We start from the raw sequence: 18,812 nt of genomic DNA, 5'->3' as shown, positions 1-18,812 counted from the left end.
TAAATATGGGTGGAAGGGTAGGGGAAAGAAACAAAAGAATAGAACAAATAAGGTATCTCAACCTCTGCCATAGGCATATACCATCCGCCAATACACAGTAAAAGGGCGGGTTTTTGAGCTATATGTAAAGAAACTTACAGCCGCGACTGTATACATCGTTTGAACTTGGGTTTTTGACTTTGGGGTACTATTGGCATTTTGATATCGAACAGCAGCTAAAATTTGGAATGGTACCAACATTGGATTAGTATATGGATATATATATCGTTTAAACTTGAATTTCTGACTTTGGGGTACTATTGGCATTTCGATATCAAACAGCATCAAAAATTCGAAATTGTATTGACATTGGATAAATATTGGGATATATGAATCGTTGAAATTTGGGTTTTGGACATTGGATTATTATTGGCTAGTCGATATCGAACAACAGCAAAGGTTCGAAATTGTATCGACATTGGTTTAGTAGCGGGATACATGCATCGTTAAAACTCAACTTTCTAAGAATGGCCCAGGATGGAATTGATTTGGTTTTTGGAAAACCACATTCCAATATTTTTCCAACCATGGACCAATATCTTATAACTGATAACGCATTTACGATGTGAACCGACCTAAAATCAACATCGGATGAAGAAAACAGAATGGTCAGTATTGTTTCCTACCCTGGTGTGCTTTTTAAATTTGTTATTTTTAATTACATTTTTTGTTGTATTTTTGAAATGTTTGGTCTAAATTAACGATTAAACATGAAAATCAAATGATTGTTGTGTAAATTAGTATCTATAATCAGTAAAAATAAAAAACTTTAACCACGTACTAAATTTAAACTAACTTTGGTTTTCACAGGGAAATTTTTTCTAAGTTTTTAGCCAAATTCCGGAATTACTCCAGAAAACATATTACTTGATATGTATAGAAATAGCTAAGTGGATAAAGCGTCTGAAAGATGATGTTGTTGTACGGTGGTCTAGGGTTCAAATCCGGCTAGGTCTGTATTTACTTTATGTTACGATGAATAAAGCTATTGTTTTGTTTTAGGCTACTATTTAATTTTTGATGTTGGAATGTTGAATGTTGGTCCAATGTTGTTTTGCGCCATTATTGGCTGCATATCGAAATCGCACATCGGCCCGGGTCATTTCCAACTTGAGTCGCCAAACCTTGTCCATTTCTGTTATGCCACTACTGATAAAATTATCCCGGATAAACACTGCTCGCCAATGTTCTACCAAAATAAATTTATAACATTGGTTAGGTGTTAAATTTTTAACATTGATACAATGTTGTTTTGCGCCATTATTGGCTGCATATCGAAATCGCACATCGGCCCGGGTAATTTCCAACTTGAGTCGCCAAACCTTGTCCATTTCTGTTATGCCAATATTGATAAATTAATCCCGGATCAACACTGCTTGCCGGTGTTCTACCAAAATACATGTGTAATATTGGCATAGCAGAAATGGACAAGGTTTGGCGACTCAGGTTGGAAATGACCCGGGCCGATGTGCGATTCTGATCCTGAACCAATGGCCGATTCTGTATCGGCAACAACATTGGACCTAGATAAAATTCCTACCCGGGTTCGCGTCGGCCCAAACACTCTATTTGGTCGTCGACAAAATCCTTCTTTTTGCTCGTCGACCCGTCCTGTGTGTCTGCCTGGTGCCCCTTTTATTAACATGTCCGTGGACTGTCTACCCTCACGCTTAATCTACGCGCCCTGTTAAGTCTCCCTTCTTGTAGAACTTTTTTATTGCTTAGTGACCTTACGACCCTTTCCATGACAAATCTTAAGAATAACTTTGCTTTAATCTCTAACGAGCACAGTCATAGCGTGAAGCCCTTTCGTTTTCCTAAAAATGATCCGGCCTTTAATACTTCTGATAGGAAAAGAATGTTTCGTCAAAGTTGATCAGGTCTTTATGAAAATAACAAGTGGCAATTTAATGGTTTCTGTTGCCTACCTCATTGTTACTACTGCATTCAAGAATTAGAATATCCTCTTCCATTATTATTATTTTTTTTTATTTAAAGTTTGTTTGATTTCGTTTTTGTACAGGGAATTAAATTTCGCTAGACCTTAAGGGTGTGGACTGTAGACCAATTGTATTCAGGCAGGGTTGGTCAAGTACTTTAAAAAATTATCGCAGTATCAATAACGATTTTTCCATTTTTATAAATAAGCTACCCTGGTAACGGTATTACCGAGTTAGTTTCAGTAAGTTCCTCGGGAACGGTACTTTCCCCGGTACAATGAAAATAAAAAATTAAAAAAAACATTGTGAGAAATATATTCAAATCGATCAACTAAAAAAAAGATTTTTTCAAATTTTCATCCTAAAGATTGTCGCTTGTAGAAACAAAAATTAACGTCCTCACTAAATAAGCGTTCAACTGAAGTAGATATTGGCAGAGAAGCATTAGGGTAATTCTCCCAACTTAATTCCACCAGTTAGTCCATATTAGTACCACTTCATTCGCTGCAGTACAAATTTTCTTAATTTTTAGGCTTCAAAAGAATAAGAAAATAAATTGTTGGGTATGGTTGTAATGTGCTGGCTCCAGACAGAATAAATTAAGATAAGAAGTTCAACAAACACAGCGGCGACAAAATACTTAATTTTTGATACTTAAAAAAGGCCAGTCTACTAGATTTTTTTTTCGTACTTAATTTCTATAAGATACTTAATTCTTTAAGACTACTGAAAAATTCAGTAACTTAAGGTAAATTTTTGGAAAAATGTGTTAGCCGTGCTAGGATTTGAACCATGGACCTTTATAATCGCTGTCTTATACTCTACCGCTGCGCCACATCAGATATTAACTTAACTTTCGAACTAATTTAACATTTAAACATGTGATTTTGCAGCTAACCAGCTAAAGTTTTTAATACATTGAAAAGTAATGATCGTACAAAATGTATTTCATAAAATTTAAGTGGCATATATTTCAGAAATTAAAGAAAATTAACATAAAAAAATTTTAAGCGTGGTTCAAAAACCCAGAAATCCCTTAGATTAAATAACTGATTTGTAGTTATAACTAGTAGGCAACCTGTCATGAGATGGGCTTGTTTTTGCCAAAAAATAGTTAGCCTTATTGCTAAATTTAAGTTTGGTTCCTTAAGATTAACACATGGTTTTGAGAACGAAGAAGTTTTAGTCACCGATACTTGTGAAAAGGTGATGTAACCAAATTTAGGGTTTTTGTAAAATTGTCATTGCATATTAGTCCTAGTCTACCTAACAATAGAGGCCATTATTTAACAGTGCAGTCAATGCATTTCATATGATTAAAATGACTGATTGTATATGTTGACTTGAAATCAAAACCTGACCGATTGGGCACTTTCAAAGATTTGCCAGTTGTTAAACCAAGGTGACATCAGTTTGCCAAATTATTGTAATAATACGTATTAATAGCCAAAGTCCTAATATTATTGTATAATATCATTTTAAAATATTAATTAATCCTAATTTAAAGATTGTTAGTTAATCCTAATAAGCATGTATACATCAGTAATTCAGTATGCTACGCAGGATACTTTAATATTTTAAATACTTAAAAAGCATTTTGTCATACTTAAAAAAAAATTTCAATGCTTAAAATCGATAGGATAGGTATGAAATTGGGTTTCAGTAGGGGAATTGAAATTTTAAGTATCTTTTTTCAAAATCAGGTATCATTTAAGGATACTTAATTTTTTCAGTAGCTTTTTCCTACTGAAAGACCCTTAATTAAGTATTCAGTCGCTGCTGTGAAGAATCTCAGAACTGAGACATTCCCTCGGGTGGATTGCCCTTCAACTGGTGAAAGTGATTGTAACCCTTCTCTTTTTAACTTCAAACTCTCGCTTTGTTTCAGCATAAATACCGTATGTTTGTAATGGTGTTAGAAGAGTAGATTCAGTCTTCTGAGAGCTAATTCAACTCCCATGTAACTGAAATACACGGTGCTAAGAAACTTTACAGTGGTAGACCTTGATATTGTCACAAAAATGTTGTATTTGTAACAAAAAAGAAATTATACAACAAGTGATTAATTAAACTAAACAATGTTTTGCTAAAACCAAAAGGGGAATAACAATTTACCCAGACTCAGAGAAGCGTCTGAAGACCTCTAGAGAAACCTCAACCCACCAAAAAAGTGGAGACAGCATCAGTATTCTGGACATCCATGGCTACCGTGCAGCCGCAATCGAGGTGAGGAATAAAGCGATCAGCCACCGGTTCCAACGGAAGGACCATCAAAAGATCAAGGATTGCCGGAAACAGTTTCTCCCCTACTAAAGAAATCGAATTTTCATAATTGAAGCCATCGAAGACGCGGACTCGATCTCCGGAACGGCACATTGACAACTAAGATCCTGTAGTGGTTTCGGTAGAGATAAACGAATTGCTAACAGGTTGGATGACGAAATGAGTGATGGCTGAGCAATCAAAGGCAATTTCCAAAAAAAGTTCTTTGGAGTTTACACTCTCAATTTCTGATTTCTACTTTTTCACTGCTTTTGGCTACCATTTGGTAGCGAAATGAAACATGCTACTTTTTGGTAGAAACTGCTACCATTTGGACGGAAAACCGTCGATTTTTTAAAAGTAGGGTAAAGTAGATCTTCTACCATCTGCCTACCATTTGCAATGGTAGACTAGTCTACCATTGACAAAAACGGAAAAAAGAAAAGTCTTTGGTGGGGATCGAACACAGAAAGACTTATTACTGATGTTCGCAGTCAAGCGCCTTGACCACTCAGCTATTTTAATATATTAAAATTTAAACTTTTTCCTGACTATTTCGAGGATTCAGTTAAGAACTTAGAAAAAATTCTGACTGAAAACTAAAGTATGTTTACAGTTAAGACATTTGAGTATTTGTTAATAAAAAAATCCTACTTTTAATAATTATATATTAATTTTAAACTATAATTTCTATCTTTTTCATTTTTAATCGCTAATTTAACACAAATATTTCAAAATAACAAAGGAAATGTTAATATTCAATAACAAATTTAAAAAGCAAAAGTGAAAATAGTTGTATAAAATCAAATAAAATATGACAGATTTAAAAAGGGGAAGTAAAATTAACCTGTAAGTCATCAGAAGAAAGTTTGTTTGCTTCCCAAGTTTTGTTTTGTTATATTCCAACGAAAAGTGCATATTTACTTGGGAATCGCCCCTCCATTTTTGTTGTGATTTTGCGTTTTCTTCTGCTAATTCTTACTTTATGGTAGACACGCATTTGTCTACCATATGGTAGGTCATCTTCCATTCCCCTACTAGCTAAAAGTAAACAAAATTTTCTACCATTTCTCTACCTTTTTCGTTCTACTACGCATGGTGGCCGAAAAGTAGGAAAAAGGTAGAAATCAAAAATTGAGAGTGTACTGCTGTTGGTGGCAGGAGTGGACGACCACAAGCAGTAGCTCTTGGATGCGAGATGGACATAGCTATGTTTTAAATGCCAAATTAGGGTTTAATTGAATCCTAATAGAGAAAGTGGGAGCTCGTTTGTAACTTTTGAACAAAACGATGGAAAGGCGTGATGAATGTTCCGTTGATTTTGGAAGGGTCGTTACCAGTAGGTCAAACTATACTTTGTTAACTACCCCTTTTAGGGTAGGGTCCCATCTTTGGCAGCCATGTCAACGGAATAGTAGGAGATTGTAACACGGAAATAACAGATCTTCTAGCTAAACAGGCAAAAGCCGAAAAAAAAGACAGATCGGATGGATTCCTGTGCTCTTTATTTTTTATTTTTAAGACATCAGGAGGGTTCCAGCCTGTCGTGAATCTCACACCCATTAATCAGTTTATACAAGCAATAAAAATATAATTAAATTGTTGTTAATTATTTAATCAGGGGTACAAGAATTTTAAAATAGAAAAATTTTAATTCGGTCCGATTCCTTTTTACCGAGAATATTCACATGACACAACAATTCTCAAGGTTGTAATGGGATTTTTGAGAAAGCAGGGGAATTAGCATTTATTTATCTGGACCTCCTTTGCAATCCTCTTTGCTCAAGCCCAATTGAGAAGTATGCAGAGGTTCTGCTTATCTTGCGTGGAAGTATCAGAGCGGCTTGCGTGGAACGAAGGTTTTGGTAGCGGTTTGGAGAAAAGGAATATTTTCACGATTCGGAGATGGTTGTGCAAGCGTTCTGCAGCCTACCAGAATGCTTATAGTCTTGCGGCGGAACAGTTGCAAGTTTCACCTGACAAGCAGCCTCATAGGTTCACTAGATCCCATTCCACCAACGCGGAGGCAGAGAGAAAAGGATACGCAAACGGATCCAGTGGGAAGAATGGAATTGGAAAGACCTTTTGTCTCCAAGATGACGGATCGCATCGGTTGGAAACCTGTGAAGTCTTCAAGTAGATGACTCCAAAAAACCGATGATATATCTGCATTCGTCGGAGACTGTGCTTCATTAGTATGGCACTAGTCATGCGTCACGTGATTGCAAGTTTAAGAAACCATGTTTTTTCCCGGGATTAAAACACTGGCATTATTCCGTGCTTCATGACAACGAGGAGACGCTCACCAGAGAGGCGCGCCTAGCAGCTGCGCATATAAGTTTGAGGACAGGAAAGAAGGCTGTCGCCCTGCTCTATCTGGATGTGGTTGATGCCAGCGGAAAGGTTGTAAAGGCGAACGATCGTGGATGAAGGCAGTGATAGCACGCTCTTCCGTGAGGCCTTTGTATGGAGACTCCAATTGGGGGGAGCCTCTCAAACACTATATCAGTTGATGGTGCAGGGGCGGTAAAGAACAAATATGCTTCTCGAAGAGTAGAACTACGAATCAGACTGCCCTGAGGGGAAATAGTTACGCTAGTCGGTTCGACGATGCCGACCATTGCCAGTCCAGTTTCCCTGATCGATTTGGATAAGCTGAAGACAAGGTGGAAGCATCTGGAAGATCTGCCGATAGATGTTAGCGGTGGCCAACTGGATATCCTGTTTGGTAGTGACGTGATCCATCTGACGACAGCTATTGAAACGCGCATTGGCAAGGATTACGAACCTACAGCAAGCCGGACAAGAATTGGGTGGATCGTACGTGGCGCGATTGGAGAGCAACATGGGCAGAAGGCTGTTCGAAGTAATGCCATCTTCATCACAAACGATGAAGTGGACACATTGGCGCAACAGTTAAAAAGATTTTGTGATACGGAAGACTTTGGGAACGAGCATCTCATCCCGGGCATGTCAGAAGTGGACAGGCAGGCAATCCAGTTCCTTTAAAGTGGATTCCGGAAACTGGAGTTCGGATACGAGGGCTCAATCACCTGGAAGACGGGGGAGCCATCGTTGCCAAACAGTCGTCTTTTGGCTGATAACCGATAGGAAAGTCTGCTACGAAGATTTCGCGGAGATCAAGAGTTTGAAAGCGATTATCGTATAGCAATTGAAAAGAATTTTACAGAAGGCAATGCAGTGATTCTCGAAAAGCGAGACGACGGGCCGGAGTACTATTTAACACACCATGGAGTCCAAAAAGGAAAGAAAACGAGAGTGGTGTTCGATGCAGGCGCCAAATTCAGGGGACAATGCCTAAATGATATTAGTATACTTAGCGGACCCGCACTGCAAGCGTCCCTCCCTTCTACAATTATCAAGTTTCGAGAGAAGGAGATGGCCTGAGCTCTGATATTGCCGCCATGTCTAGTCGGATACGACTGAAAGAGGGAGATTCGTCGTTTCTTCCGTTTCCTGTGGTGGCGTGAAGGAGAGCAGAACATCCAAGTGTTCTACACAGCGGCGACAAAATACTTAATTTTTGATACTTAAAAAAGGCCAGCCTACTAGATCTTTTTTTCGTACTTAATTTCTATAAGATACTTAATTCTTATAGGCTACTGAAAAATTCAGTAACTTGAGGTTAATTTTTGGAAAATAGAGTTAGCCGTGCTAGGATTTGAACCATGGACCTTTATATTCGCTGTCTTATACTTTACCGCTGCGCCACTTCAATTATTAATGAAAAAACTAATTTAGCTAAAGATCGTGATAAGATAGATAAAGTGATTGAAAATTTTCGAAAATTTTTTTGATACATTTACAAACATGTGACTTTGCAGCTAACCAGCTAAAGTTTTTAATACATTGAAAAGTAATGATCGTACAAAATGTATTTCATAAAATTTAAGTGCCATATATTTCAGAAATTAAAGGAAATTAACATAAAAAATTTTTAAGCGTGGTTCAAAAACCCAGAAATCCCTTAGATTAAATAACTGATTTGTAGTTATAACTAGTAACTTAGTTCAGGCACAACCTGTCATGAGATGGGCTTGTGTTTGCCAAAAAATAGTTAGCCTTATTGCTAAATTTAAGTTTGGTTCCTTAAGATTAACAAATGTTTTTGAGAACGAAGAAATTTTAGTCACCGATACTTGTGAAAAGGTGATGTTACCAAATATAGGGATTTTGTAAAATTGTCATTGCATATTAGACCTAGTCTACCTAACAATAGAGGCCATTATTTAACAGTGCAGTCGATGCATTTCATATGATTAAAATGACTGATTGTATATGTTGACTTGAAATCAAAACCTGACCGATTGGGCACTTTCAAAGATTTTGCCAGTTGTTAAACCAAGGTGACATCAGTTTGCCGTATTATTGTAATAATAAGTATTAATAGCCAAAGTCCTAATATTATTGTACAATATCATTTTAAAATATTAATTAATCCTAATTTAAAGATTGTTAGTTAATCCTAACATCAGTAATTCAGTATGCTACGCAGGATACTTTAATATTTTAAATACTTAAAAAGCATTTTGTCATACTTAAAAAAAATTTTCAATGCTTAAAATCGATAGGATAGGTATGAAATTGGGTTTCAGTAGGGGAATCAAAATTTTAAGTATGTTTTTTCAAAATCAGGTATCATTTAAGGATACTTAATTTTTTCAGTAGCTTTTTCCTACTGAAAGACCCTTAATTAAGTATTCAGTCGCTGCTGTGTAGTTTAAAAGGTTTCCCTTTGGACCCACCTGCTCTTCCTTTATCGCCATAAGTTTGACGCAACGAGCAACCGCCGACTTTGCAAAAGATCCAGAGGTTAGCAAAACGGTCGAAACAAAAATGTATGTCGACGATTATCTGAGCTGCGAGGCAACAGCTACACGAGGTGTGCAGGAGGCCAAGGGAGTACGAGAGGCGCTGGCGGAGGGAGACATGCATCTCAGGATGGCTTTCGAACTCAATGGAGTTATAGAAAGCCGTGCTCGGATTCATTGTATTCATCGTATGCTAACGTATATTCATCATTTGCGACCCCTTCACAAGAATGATGAAAAAAAATCGCCAAACTAGAAGATTAATAAAACATAAATACACGGTTTCGTTAGACGTTCGTACACGTTTTCGTCGACCGGTCATGGTCTTGTTTGGACCTCCAAATGTAAAGTTTCACAAAACGGGTATTTATGCCAGGTAGAGTCTTCTCAGTACTCTGAGACGACTCCTAAACAACTCCGAATATGATGTTACAATCATGCACTTATATACCGAAGATTTAAGGTTAAGAAGGGAGGGGTTTACAATAACTTTTACTTTTGTGATAAACAGCTAACCTAAGGGAAGGTTGCATACGTGACGACTTTCTTGCTGGGTAGGGTTGCTGTTGCTGGGAGGGGTTGCTGCTGTCTATTACATTTAAGTATGGTAAAAAAGAATAAAAGCATGTTATTTTCTTATTTCAGTACGCTAAAATTCCTACTTAAATTTTAAAGTACTGTTCAGTGTACAGAAAACCCTTAAATGGCGGAAAATAAGTACTCTTTAACAGCTGTGTTGTGTTTACCGCATATTGTATGTTACACTGAGGTTCCACGCTGAGAGGTAAACTGGCACAAGACAAGGATTCTAGTCTTTAAGTTGAAAAAAGTGGAACAGAGCAGCACTCTAGTCGGCGGAATATGCACAGCAGCGACTGAATACTTAATTAAGGGTCTTTCAGTAGGAAAAAGCTACTGAAAAAATTAAGTATCCTTAAATGATACCTGATTTTGAAAAAAGATACTTAAAATTTTGATTCCCCTACTGAAACCCAATTTCATACCTATCCTATCGATTTTAAGCATTGAAAAATTTTGTTAAGTATGACAAAATGCTTTTTAAGTATTTAAAATATTAAAGTATCCTGCGTAGCATACTGAATTACTGATGTTAGGATTAACTAACAATCTTTAAATTAGGATTAATTAATATTTTAAAATGATATTGTACAATAATATTAGGACTTTGGCTATTAATACTTATCCATATATAATAAAAGAACAAGCTTTTTTGGGAGGAGCCTGTGTCTGTCACAACGAGAGCACGCTGTGATTGGTCAGTCCAGCCGCTCTGGAAAGGGGTGAAAACCGCCAGCGGCTATTTTTCCGTCACCAAAAAAATAAAAGAACAAGCTTTTTTGGGAGGAGCCTGTGTCTGTCACAACGAGAGCACGCTGTGATTGGTCAGTCCAGCCGCTCTGGAAAGGGGTGAAAACCGCCAGCGGCTATTTTTCCGTCACCAAAAAAAGGGGGAATTTCTCAACGCAAATAACTCTGAACGCCATCTACCAACCAAATTATTAAACATTTTATATGCCATCTACCAGTCAAATAAACGGGCACAGACTATGAGGGGGCGGACGGGCAAGGCAACGATAGGGTCGACGGGCAACTACAGCGGGCGTTTTGGCGGACAAAGAGTGCGTCGACGGGCAGAGAGGGTGTTGACGGACAGAGGCTGTGAGTGATGTGACGGGCAAAGGCAGCAAGTTGATCGACGGGCAGAAGCAAAGAGTGGGTCGATGGGCACCTACAGCGGTCGTTTTGGCAAGCAAAATAGGTTGACGTGCAGACTATGAGGAGGAGGACGGGCAACTAGGCGGACACCTTTGCGGATAGAGACAGTGAATGGGTCGACGGGCAAAAAATGGGAACGCAGAAAGCTTAAAGAGTAGACGGGCAAAAATTAACCGTTAACAGTTTGGCAGAATTAAATGGCGAAAAAAGCGTTAAAAATACGCTAGCGCCACCTATCTCCCGGCCCTGGACGGGCCCAAAGTTACTAGTTATTACAATAATACAGCAAACTGATGTCACCTTGGTTTAACAACTGGCAAATCTTTGAAAGTGCCCAATCGGTCAGGTTTTGATTTCAAGTCAACATATACAATCAGTCATTTTAATCATATGAAATGCATCGACTGCACTGTTAAATAATGGCCTCTATTGTTAGGTAGACTAGGTCTAATATGCAATGACAATTTTACAAAATCCCTATATTTGGTTACATCACCTTTTCACAAGTATCGGTGACTAAAATTTCTTCGTTCTCAAAAACATTTGTTAATCTTAAGGAACCAAACTTAAATTTAGCAATAAGGCTAACTATTTTTTGGCAAACACAAGCCCATCTCATGACAGGTTGCCTGAACTAAGTTACTAGTTATAACTACAAATCAGTTATTTAATCTAAGGGATTTCTGGGTTTTTGAACCACGCTTAAAATTTTTTTATGTTAATTTTCTTTAATTTCTGAAATATATGCCACTTAAATTTTATGAAATACATTTTGTATGATCATTACTTTTCAATGTATTAAAAACTTTAGCTGGTTAGCTGCAAAATCACATGTTTGTAAATGTATAAAAAAATTTTTCGAAAATTTTCAATCACTTTATCTTATCACCATTTTTAGCTAAATTAGTTCTTTCATTAATAATTGAAGTGGCACAGCGGTATAGTATAAGACAGTGAATCTAAAGGTCCATGGTTCAAATCCTAGCACGGCTAACTCTTTTTTCCAAAAATTAACCTCAAGTTACTGAATTTTTCAGTAGCCTATAAAAATTAAGTATCTTATAGAAATTAAGGACGAAAAAAAGATCTAGTAGGCTGGCCTTTTTTAAGTATCAAAAATTAAGTATTTTGTCGCTGCTGTGTGAATGAACAACAAACAATATGTGGTTTCTCCTTTGTTAGCTCTATTTATTAGATTTTAGGGGTCGGTTTCTTACTAAGCGTCTCTTCCTTAGAGGTCATCCGAAGCATTTGTTCTAGCGGTTAACTTCGTGTCTTTTCAATAACAAGTAAGTTGTTACGTTGTAATATTTAAGATTGTAAGGTTGCCGGTCAATTGCATTGTGTTGAGCTACGGCAGAAGACGAAAAAGAAGTGGTATAGGGTCTACTCTTGGCCTTGCCCTAGTGACAAGTAAGGGTAGTTTATGGGAGAAATATTCTAGACTTGCTGGATGGGTTTCTTATTAGGGTAACGAGTAGAAAGTCTTTCTCACGGTCAACTCCCTAAATTGTTTTGTGACCATAACAAGGGTGAATTTGACAAAATGGACTCTCGATTCTCTGCAATCTGATATATTGATTACACATAATAATTTGTGACGTAATTTCTTCAAAGTTACAAATTGTACTACACAGTATACTCGTAGTTACAGCGTAGCATAATAATCAATAGAATAGTTATTATGTAATTATCAATTTCAACATGTGTTCACTAAATAGTTATAACGTATTATATTACAGAAACTATACACTTACTACTTGCAAAGCATAAAAATATGTAATCAATTTCATGATAACTTCACGAGTAGGCCTACAACCCGCATTTTATCCGGCTTGCTAACAGTAGTCACGCCATGATGAGGCAGATACACTATAAAGCAATTGGGGTTTAGTGGTTTGTTTTAAACTGGCTTGGTGTAGCCGGATCCAATGTAATCGTTTACAACACCTACGTAACTTTTAGCGAATTTTGGATCTTTTTTTTTAAAGGTCGCTCTAACGAAACAAAGTGACGCAACGCAACTTCAGCGTTGTAGGGCAATTTGACTTCAGGATTTTATTCAACATGAAACCGATTTTATATCTCTTGTAGGTGTGCTGGATTGTATGCTGAAGAATACGTAGAGCTTTTTGATCATCAGTGGATAATTTCGGTGAAGATGGCGAACCCATGGCAAATGTTTCCTTTAACAAAAATCTTGGCATGTCTTCACTTAAAATGTCGGCGTAAAATATGTCCTACAGAAAGTTGAGAGGATCTTTGTGGCTTTAGCAAAGACACCAGAACCGGTCCCGTATTGCCCCATCCAAAATGATTGAATATTCTATCTGTTGTGTCAATACCATCGGTTGAAATGCGGTGTCTAAAACCTTGTGAATCCTCATTACGTCTCTTCCGATGAAAGTGGTAACTTTACTGGGGTCGACATATGGCAACTTCATATCGGAAAGATAATTCCACTTACGCTTTGTTCCACTCGTTGGCCACATGATCTGCTGAGCGTTTATGTTTAAGTTGGAAACGGAAAAAAGCTGTTTTAACTGGAAACGAGCAACTTCTATCTCGAGTTTGAATGTCGAACTTCACTTGCTTCATCTTGATGACTGGATCTTGTCTATGAAATCTTGTTGATGCACGCAGTTTTGTTGTTTCCTCGTCATCGTTCAACCCCAGTTGCTGTGAAGTACAATTGAAGATTTAAAATGCTTGGCTTCCAGGATCAACAAAACCATACGTGTCCAAAGTCTTTCCTTCAGCTTCGATAGTAATTAGAACTATTTTCAACACATTGTTGCTTTGATCACCTTCAATTGAGACAGTTCCTAAATTCAAGGGTAGTGTGATTTGGAAGGTTGCTACATGAGATTTTTTTTCGGTCTCTATTTCACTATTTCTTGGTAAAGCAATACCTAAAGCATCGTGTAGGAAAGAATAGTGTGACTGATTGTAATTGTTCACAGCACATTTCTTCTTACTGGTGCAGTCTGTACTAATGTAACCTTTGCTCAAACACTTTAGGTAACACTCCTGCCCTATAATTATTTCAATTCTTTCTTCGGATGACTTGTCGCTGAACACTTTGCATTGACTAAGGCGATGGTAATTCTTGCATAGGAGAAAAACGAGTATCTTCTGGGCTCCATATGGTGGCTTAGTGCTCTTTTGTTTTTCAAGATCCATGGTGCTGGCATCGGCTGAGTGGATGACGAATTTTTCTGAGTGGATTCTGTTGTTTAGCTGCCTGCCTATATTGTTTAATTACTTAAATAAATGCCACTTAAATTTTATGAAATAAATTTTGTATGATCATTACTATTCAATGTATTAAAAACTTTAGCTGCAAAATCAAATGTTTGTAAATGTATCAAAAAAATTTCCGAAAATTTTCAATCACTTTATTATCACCACTTTTAGCTAAACTAGTTCATTCATTAATAACTGATGTGGCGTAGCGGTAGAGTATAAGACAGCGAATCTAAAGGTCCATGGTTTAAATCCTAGCACGCCTCACTCTTATTTCAAAAAATTGACCTCAAAGTAGGTAGTTTATAAAATTACTGAATTTTTCAGTAGCCTATTACAATAAAGTATCTTATAGAAATTAAGTACCAAAAAATCTAGTATGTTGGCCTTTTTAAGTATCAAAAATTAAGTATTTTGTCGCCGCTGTGTAGTGGATTTTTAAAGTTACTACACAGCAGCGGCTCCCTACTTATTGTTTCCTACTTAAGAGGTGCCAGGGTCTCTTACATGGTTTTGGATACTTAAATTCCGCCCATACTTACACAAGATTTCCTACTAAAAAAACCTGTTTCATGTAAGAATGTTGTAAGTAGTTAAGTAGGCTCAATAAAGGGTCGTAATCCGATGCTTTACCACTGAGCTACACTCGATGATTTAAAGTTGCAAACTTGGCATCATATACTATAAAGGTCTGTTGGGTGATAGAAAAATTTTAGGAAAAATTTTTAAGAAATGGTATCATTTGATTTTACGTGCTGAAATTCTGTAATCAAACACCACCGATTGATAAAATTTTTGAAGTTCATAGTTATAATTTGAATAAATTTATACTAATATTAATTTGATTAAATTAAATATCGTTTTCTTAGTTGAAATAGAAAAAGATAGAAAGAATAATGTTCAATTATCTACCGAAAATCATTACCTTTTTTAACAGTGCAACATTATAAACTTCCCGGTATTCCTGTGATGGAATTTGATGTGTTCAAAAAAAGTTGTTGGATTTTCAATTGACAGTTCATGAGTAGTGTTTGATCATCAAAATTCGTCAGAGTTACAAGATACTTGCAATTTTAACGACTTTGATTTAGTCAACCTGCTTCACTGTGCAAGGTACTTAACTAAAGAACTTAAATGGTATAAAAAGTACTTAAATTTGGGAAAACGATACTTAATTTTGGTACAGCTTTTAAATGTAAGTATTAAAAATGGGTAAAGTATGTTTCGCAAAACTTGAATAAAGATACTTAAATTAAAACATACTTATTTCGAATGTTTCATACTTAAAATGCCATTTACCATCTTATTTATAAGTGGGATGGTAAGTGTAAGTAGCATAACCACATATAAGTATTTTCAATTTACAGTAAGTGACTTGAAAAACTCGTTTTAAGTAAGAAAATTGCAAATTTAGTAGATTTCCGACCTACTTAGTCAATCAGTAGGAAATTTCCTACTGAAATACTTACATTAAAGTAGGTTACCGCTGCTGTGTATGCGTTCGCTTACCTCAACAACCTAAAACACGGCGAAAGTTTATAGTCCCTTTTTTTCCATTTGTTAGTCTCGTTGGAACCTACAAATGTAAGAGCTTACATGCCGTTTATTAATTTTTCCGGTACAAGTCCCACACGAGATGCGAGCACAGTCAACTCTGAGCTCATTCGCGAAAATCAAGGGTTTTTATACCACTTGGCTATTAACATTGGCGCACGCCATGTGAGAAATCCGCAACTTGCCTAGGCGGTAAGAGGGTAAAAGGTAGACGTGGCACGTGATTCATACACTACGCGCCATCCCTGGCTCCTCGTCATGGGGATTTACCGCTAAGCGCAATTAGAACGGCTAGATTCCCACGCGTGGTGACGCAGTAGGCTATGTTCTAACTCGTCCTTAGCACCAACGAAATTTGTGTCATTGCAGCTCCGATATTCTCGCGATACTCTTCAGCGTGCCTCAAAACGGAATATTGCCTCTAAAACGATTCGGTGAAGATTGCAAAGATCATCTCTAAGTGAAGAGCACGGGTCGACATTCAGGTAAAGAAGCAGATCCATCGTTTTAGTTTTCTTCTGAGTACTGTAACGTCGAAGTGACAAAAAAAATAAACGCCGGTGTACGTAAACGCGGGGTTACCGGCAGCAACTCTCTGATAAAGGAATCTCAGCCATCAATGGCTGAAGAGTTTTTCATTGTTTGATTCGACACTTTGAAAATAGTGTAAAATAGAGCCGCTGGTGATCAAGATCTGCCCAACACCAGTAGATCTTGAAGAATTGGATTGGGTGTTTGATGTCCAATATCACGATGAACTTTTTCAACAATCAATCGGATCAGCCTGTGGTCTTGGGAACGCAGAATTAAATGTTTGCTGTCGGGCAACATTTTCGCCTATATTAGTCTCCGCCTACCCGCTGCAGTCCTCTTTCGTCCATGTACGGGCTGAGTTTCGTTACACAGCAGCGGCTCCCTACTTATTGTTTCCTACTTAAGAGGTGCCAGGATCTCTTACATGGCTTTGGATACTTAAATTCCGCCCATACTTACACGAGATTTTCTACTAAAAAAACCTGTTTCATGTAAGAATGTTGTAAGTAGTTAAGTAGGCTTAATAAAGGGTCTAGCCTACTTAAAATTCATTCGCACACTTTTTCTTCTATAGGGCAATTATATAATCTTTAGTCAAAAATTCAGCAAATGACTTCTATCATATCAAAATTTGTTGTGGTAATTAAGGTATATCCATAAATGGGGTTCAGAAATGAAAAAAAAAAATGCCGCATATCACGGGATTCGAACATCAGACCTTTTGAATCGCAATCCGATGCTTAACCACTGAGCTACACTCGATGGAAAATATATTGCAAACATAGCAACAAATACTATAAAGGTCTGTTGGGTGATAGAAAATTTTTTGGAAAAATTTTTAAGAAATGGTATCATTTGATTTTACGTGCTGAAATTCTGTAATAAAACACCACTGATTGATAAAATTTTTGAAGTTTATAGTTATAATTTGAATAAATTTATACTAATATTAATTTGATTAAATTAAATATCGTTTTCTTAGTTGAAATAGAAAAAGATAGAAAGAATAATGTTCAATTATCTACCGAAAATCATTACCTTTTTTAACAGTGCAACGTTATAAACTTCCCGGTATTCCTGTGATGGAATTTGATGTGTTCAAAACAAGTTGTTGGATTTTCAATTGACAGTTCATGAGTAGTGTTTGATCATCAAAATTCGTCAGAGTTACAAGATACTTGAAATTTTAACGACTTTGATTTAGTCAACCTGCTTTACTGTGCAAGGTACTTAGCTAAAGAACTTATATGGTATAAAAAGTAAATAAATTTGGGGAAACGATACTTAATTTTGATACAGCTTTTAAATGTAAGTATTAAAAATGGGTAAAGTATGTTTCGCAAAACTTGAATAAAGATACTTAAATTAAAGCATACTTATTTCGAATGTTTCATACTTAAAATGCCATTTTCCATCTTATTTATAAGTGGGATGGTAAGTGTAAGTAGCATAACCACATATAAGTATTTGCAATTTACAGTAAGTGACTTGGGAAACTCGTTTTAAGTAAGAAAATTGCAAATTAAGTAGATTTTCGACCTACTTAATCAATCAGTAGGAAATTTCCTACTGAAATACTTACATTAAAGTAGGTTACCGCTGCTGTGTAGTGTTGAATCTTTGGGAATCGGCAGATGGTCCTTGAGGTACTTCAATTCAACTCGGTACTTGATGGCTTGTGGTCAAGGTTGTTCTTAACGTTAGGCTGTCCGTGATAAATGTAGACAAAACATAACCCGATTGGGCGTTTTGTTGCTGTTGATGTTGCTGACTCTGAATCTATATTTCGACTGCCGCTCACACGTTGCCACCAGCGTTGCCCTCTGGTGGTCAAGACGCTCAGTCTCCTCTATGTTTTAGATTGAAAATATCTGCGTTGACAACGTTACTCATGTTCATACCAGGCGTAGCTGCTGGTCTCCACTGCTAAGTCTCCACGGCCAACATGAGTGTCTGAGTTGCATTGACAGAATGAACGTACATAAAATTGAATGATACAATTAACTTCTGAGTTCTGTGTTGTTTACAAGAATTTCGATGGTGTTTCTATTTCTTGGGTCCTCCCAGGCGATAGTATGCTAGACGGTCTGGTTCAGTTCTGGTTGGGTTTTTTTTGCTGCTGTTGTGGACTAATCAACTGGGTTGCCGCTGCGAATGGTTTTTCTTTTTCCTTTCCAATTGAATCAAAATTTGCCTCTTCACGGTCATTCACGGTCTCTTCAGGAGTACCCTCTCCCGCGGCCGCATTGGTCCTGTCACTTTTGCCATCCACCGCCTGACCGATCTGCTTCAATGGTTGTATGTTTGGTTCAGCTGCTATAATAAAAGGCTCAACGTTTGGGATACCCAGCACCGTCGGGGCTACCGGACTTTCGGGTCTGGTCTGCGTCCCTGGCTCTGGATCCAAAAACGGTTACCTCCTATGAACGGGCGGAAGAAAGACACATTTCGGGTGATCGTCTTGCACTCTCAATTTCTGATCCCTACTTTTTCACTGCTTTTGGCTACCATTTGGTAGCGAAATGAAACATGCTACTTTTTGGTAGAAACTGCTACCATTTGGACGGAAAAACGTCGATTTTTAAAAAGTAGGGTAAAGTAGATCTTCTACCATCTGCCTACCATTTGCAATGGTAGACTAGTCTACCATTGACAAAAACGGAAAAAA

At 37.1% G+C, this 18,812-nt stretch overlaps 2 long non-coding RNA genes across 6 annotated transcripts; one reads left to right on the top strand and one right to left on the bottom strand.

The window, feature by feature from the left end:
- Positions 1-5,729: 5,729 nt before the first annotated feature.
- LOC116936286 lies at positions 5,730-16,725 on the bottom strand. Of its 4 annotated transcripts, XR_006652556.1 has the most exons (3): positions 15,526-15,663; positions 14,982-15,020; positions 5,730-14,058 (listed from the first exon to the last, which is right to left on the bottom strand). It is a non-coding gene; the product is annotated as an uncharacterized LOC116936286 (long non-coding RNA). The 4 variants fall into 4 exon arrangements; XR_004401675.2 differs by lacking the exon at positions 14,982-15,020 and having other exon boundaries at positions 15,526-16,725; XR_004401676.2 differs by lacking the exon at positions 14,982-15,020 and having other exon boundaries at positions 15,566-16,725.
- LOC123477360 lies at positions 16,499-17,097 on the top strand. 2 transcript variants are annotated; one of them, XR_006652558.1, is made up of 2 exons: positions 16,499-16,635; positions 16,719-17,097. It is a non-coding gene; the product is annotated as an uncharacterized LOC123477360 (long non-coding RNA). The 2 variants fall into 2 exon arrangements; XR_006652557.1 differs by having other exon boundaries at positions 16,520-16,646.
- The last annotated feature ends 1,715 nt before the right edge of the window (positions 17,098-18,812 follow it).

The sequence above is a fragment of the Daphnia magna genome, unplaced genomic scaffold, assembly GCF_020631705.1.
Source record: "Daphnia magna isolate NIES unplaced genomic scaffold, ASM2063170v1.1 Dm_contigs021, whole genome shotgun sequence".
Lineage (NCBI taxonomy): Eukaryota > Metazoa > Arthropoda > Branchiopoda > Diplostraca > Daphniidae > Daphnia > Daphnia magna.
The sequence above is the reverse complement of the archived record's forward strand: the minus strand, read 5'-3'. Positions and strand labels throughout refer to the sequence as shown.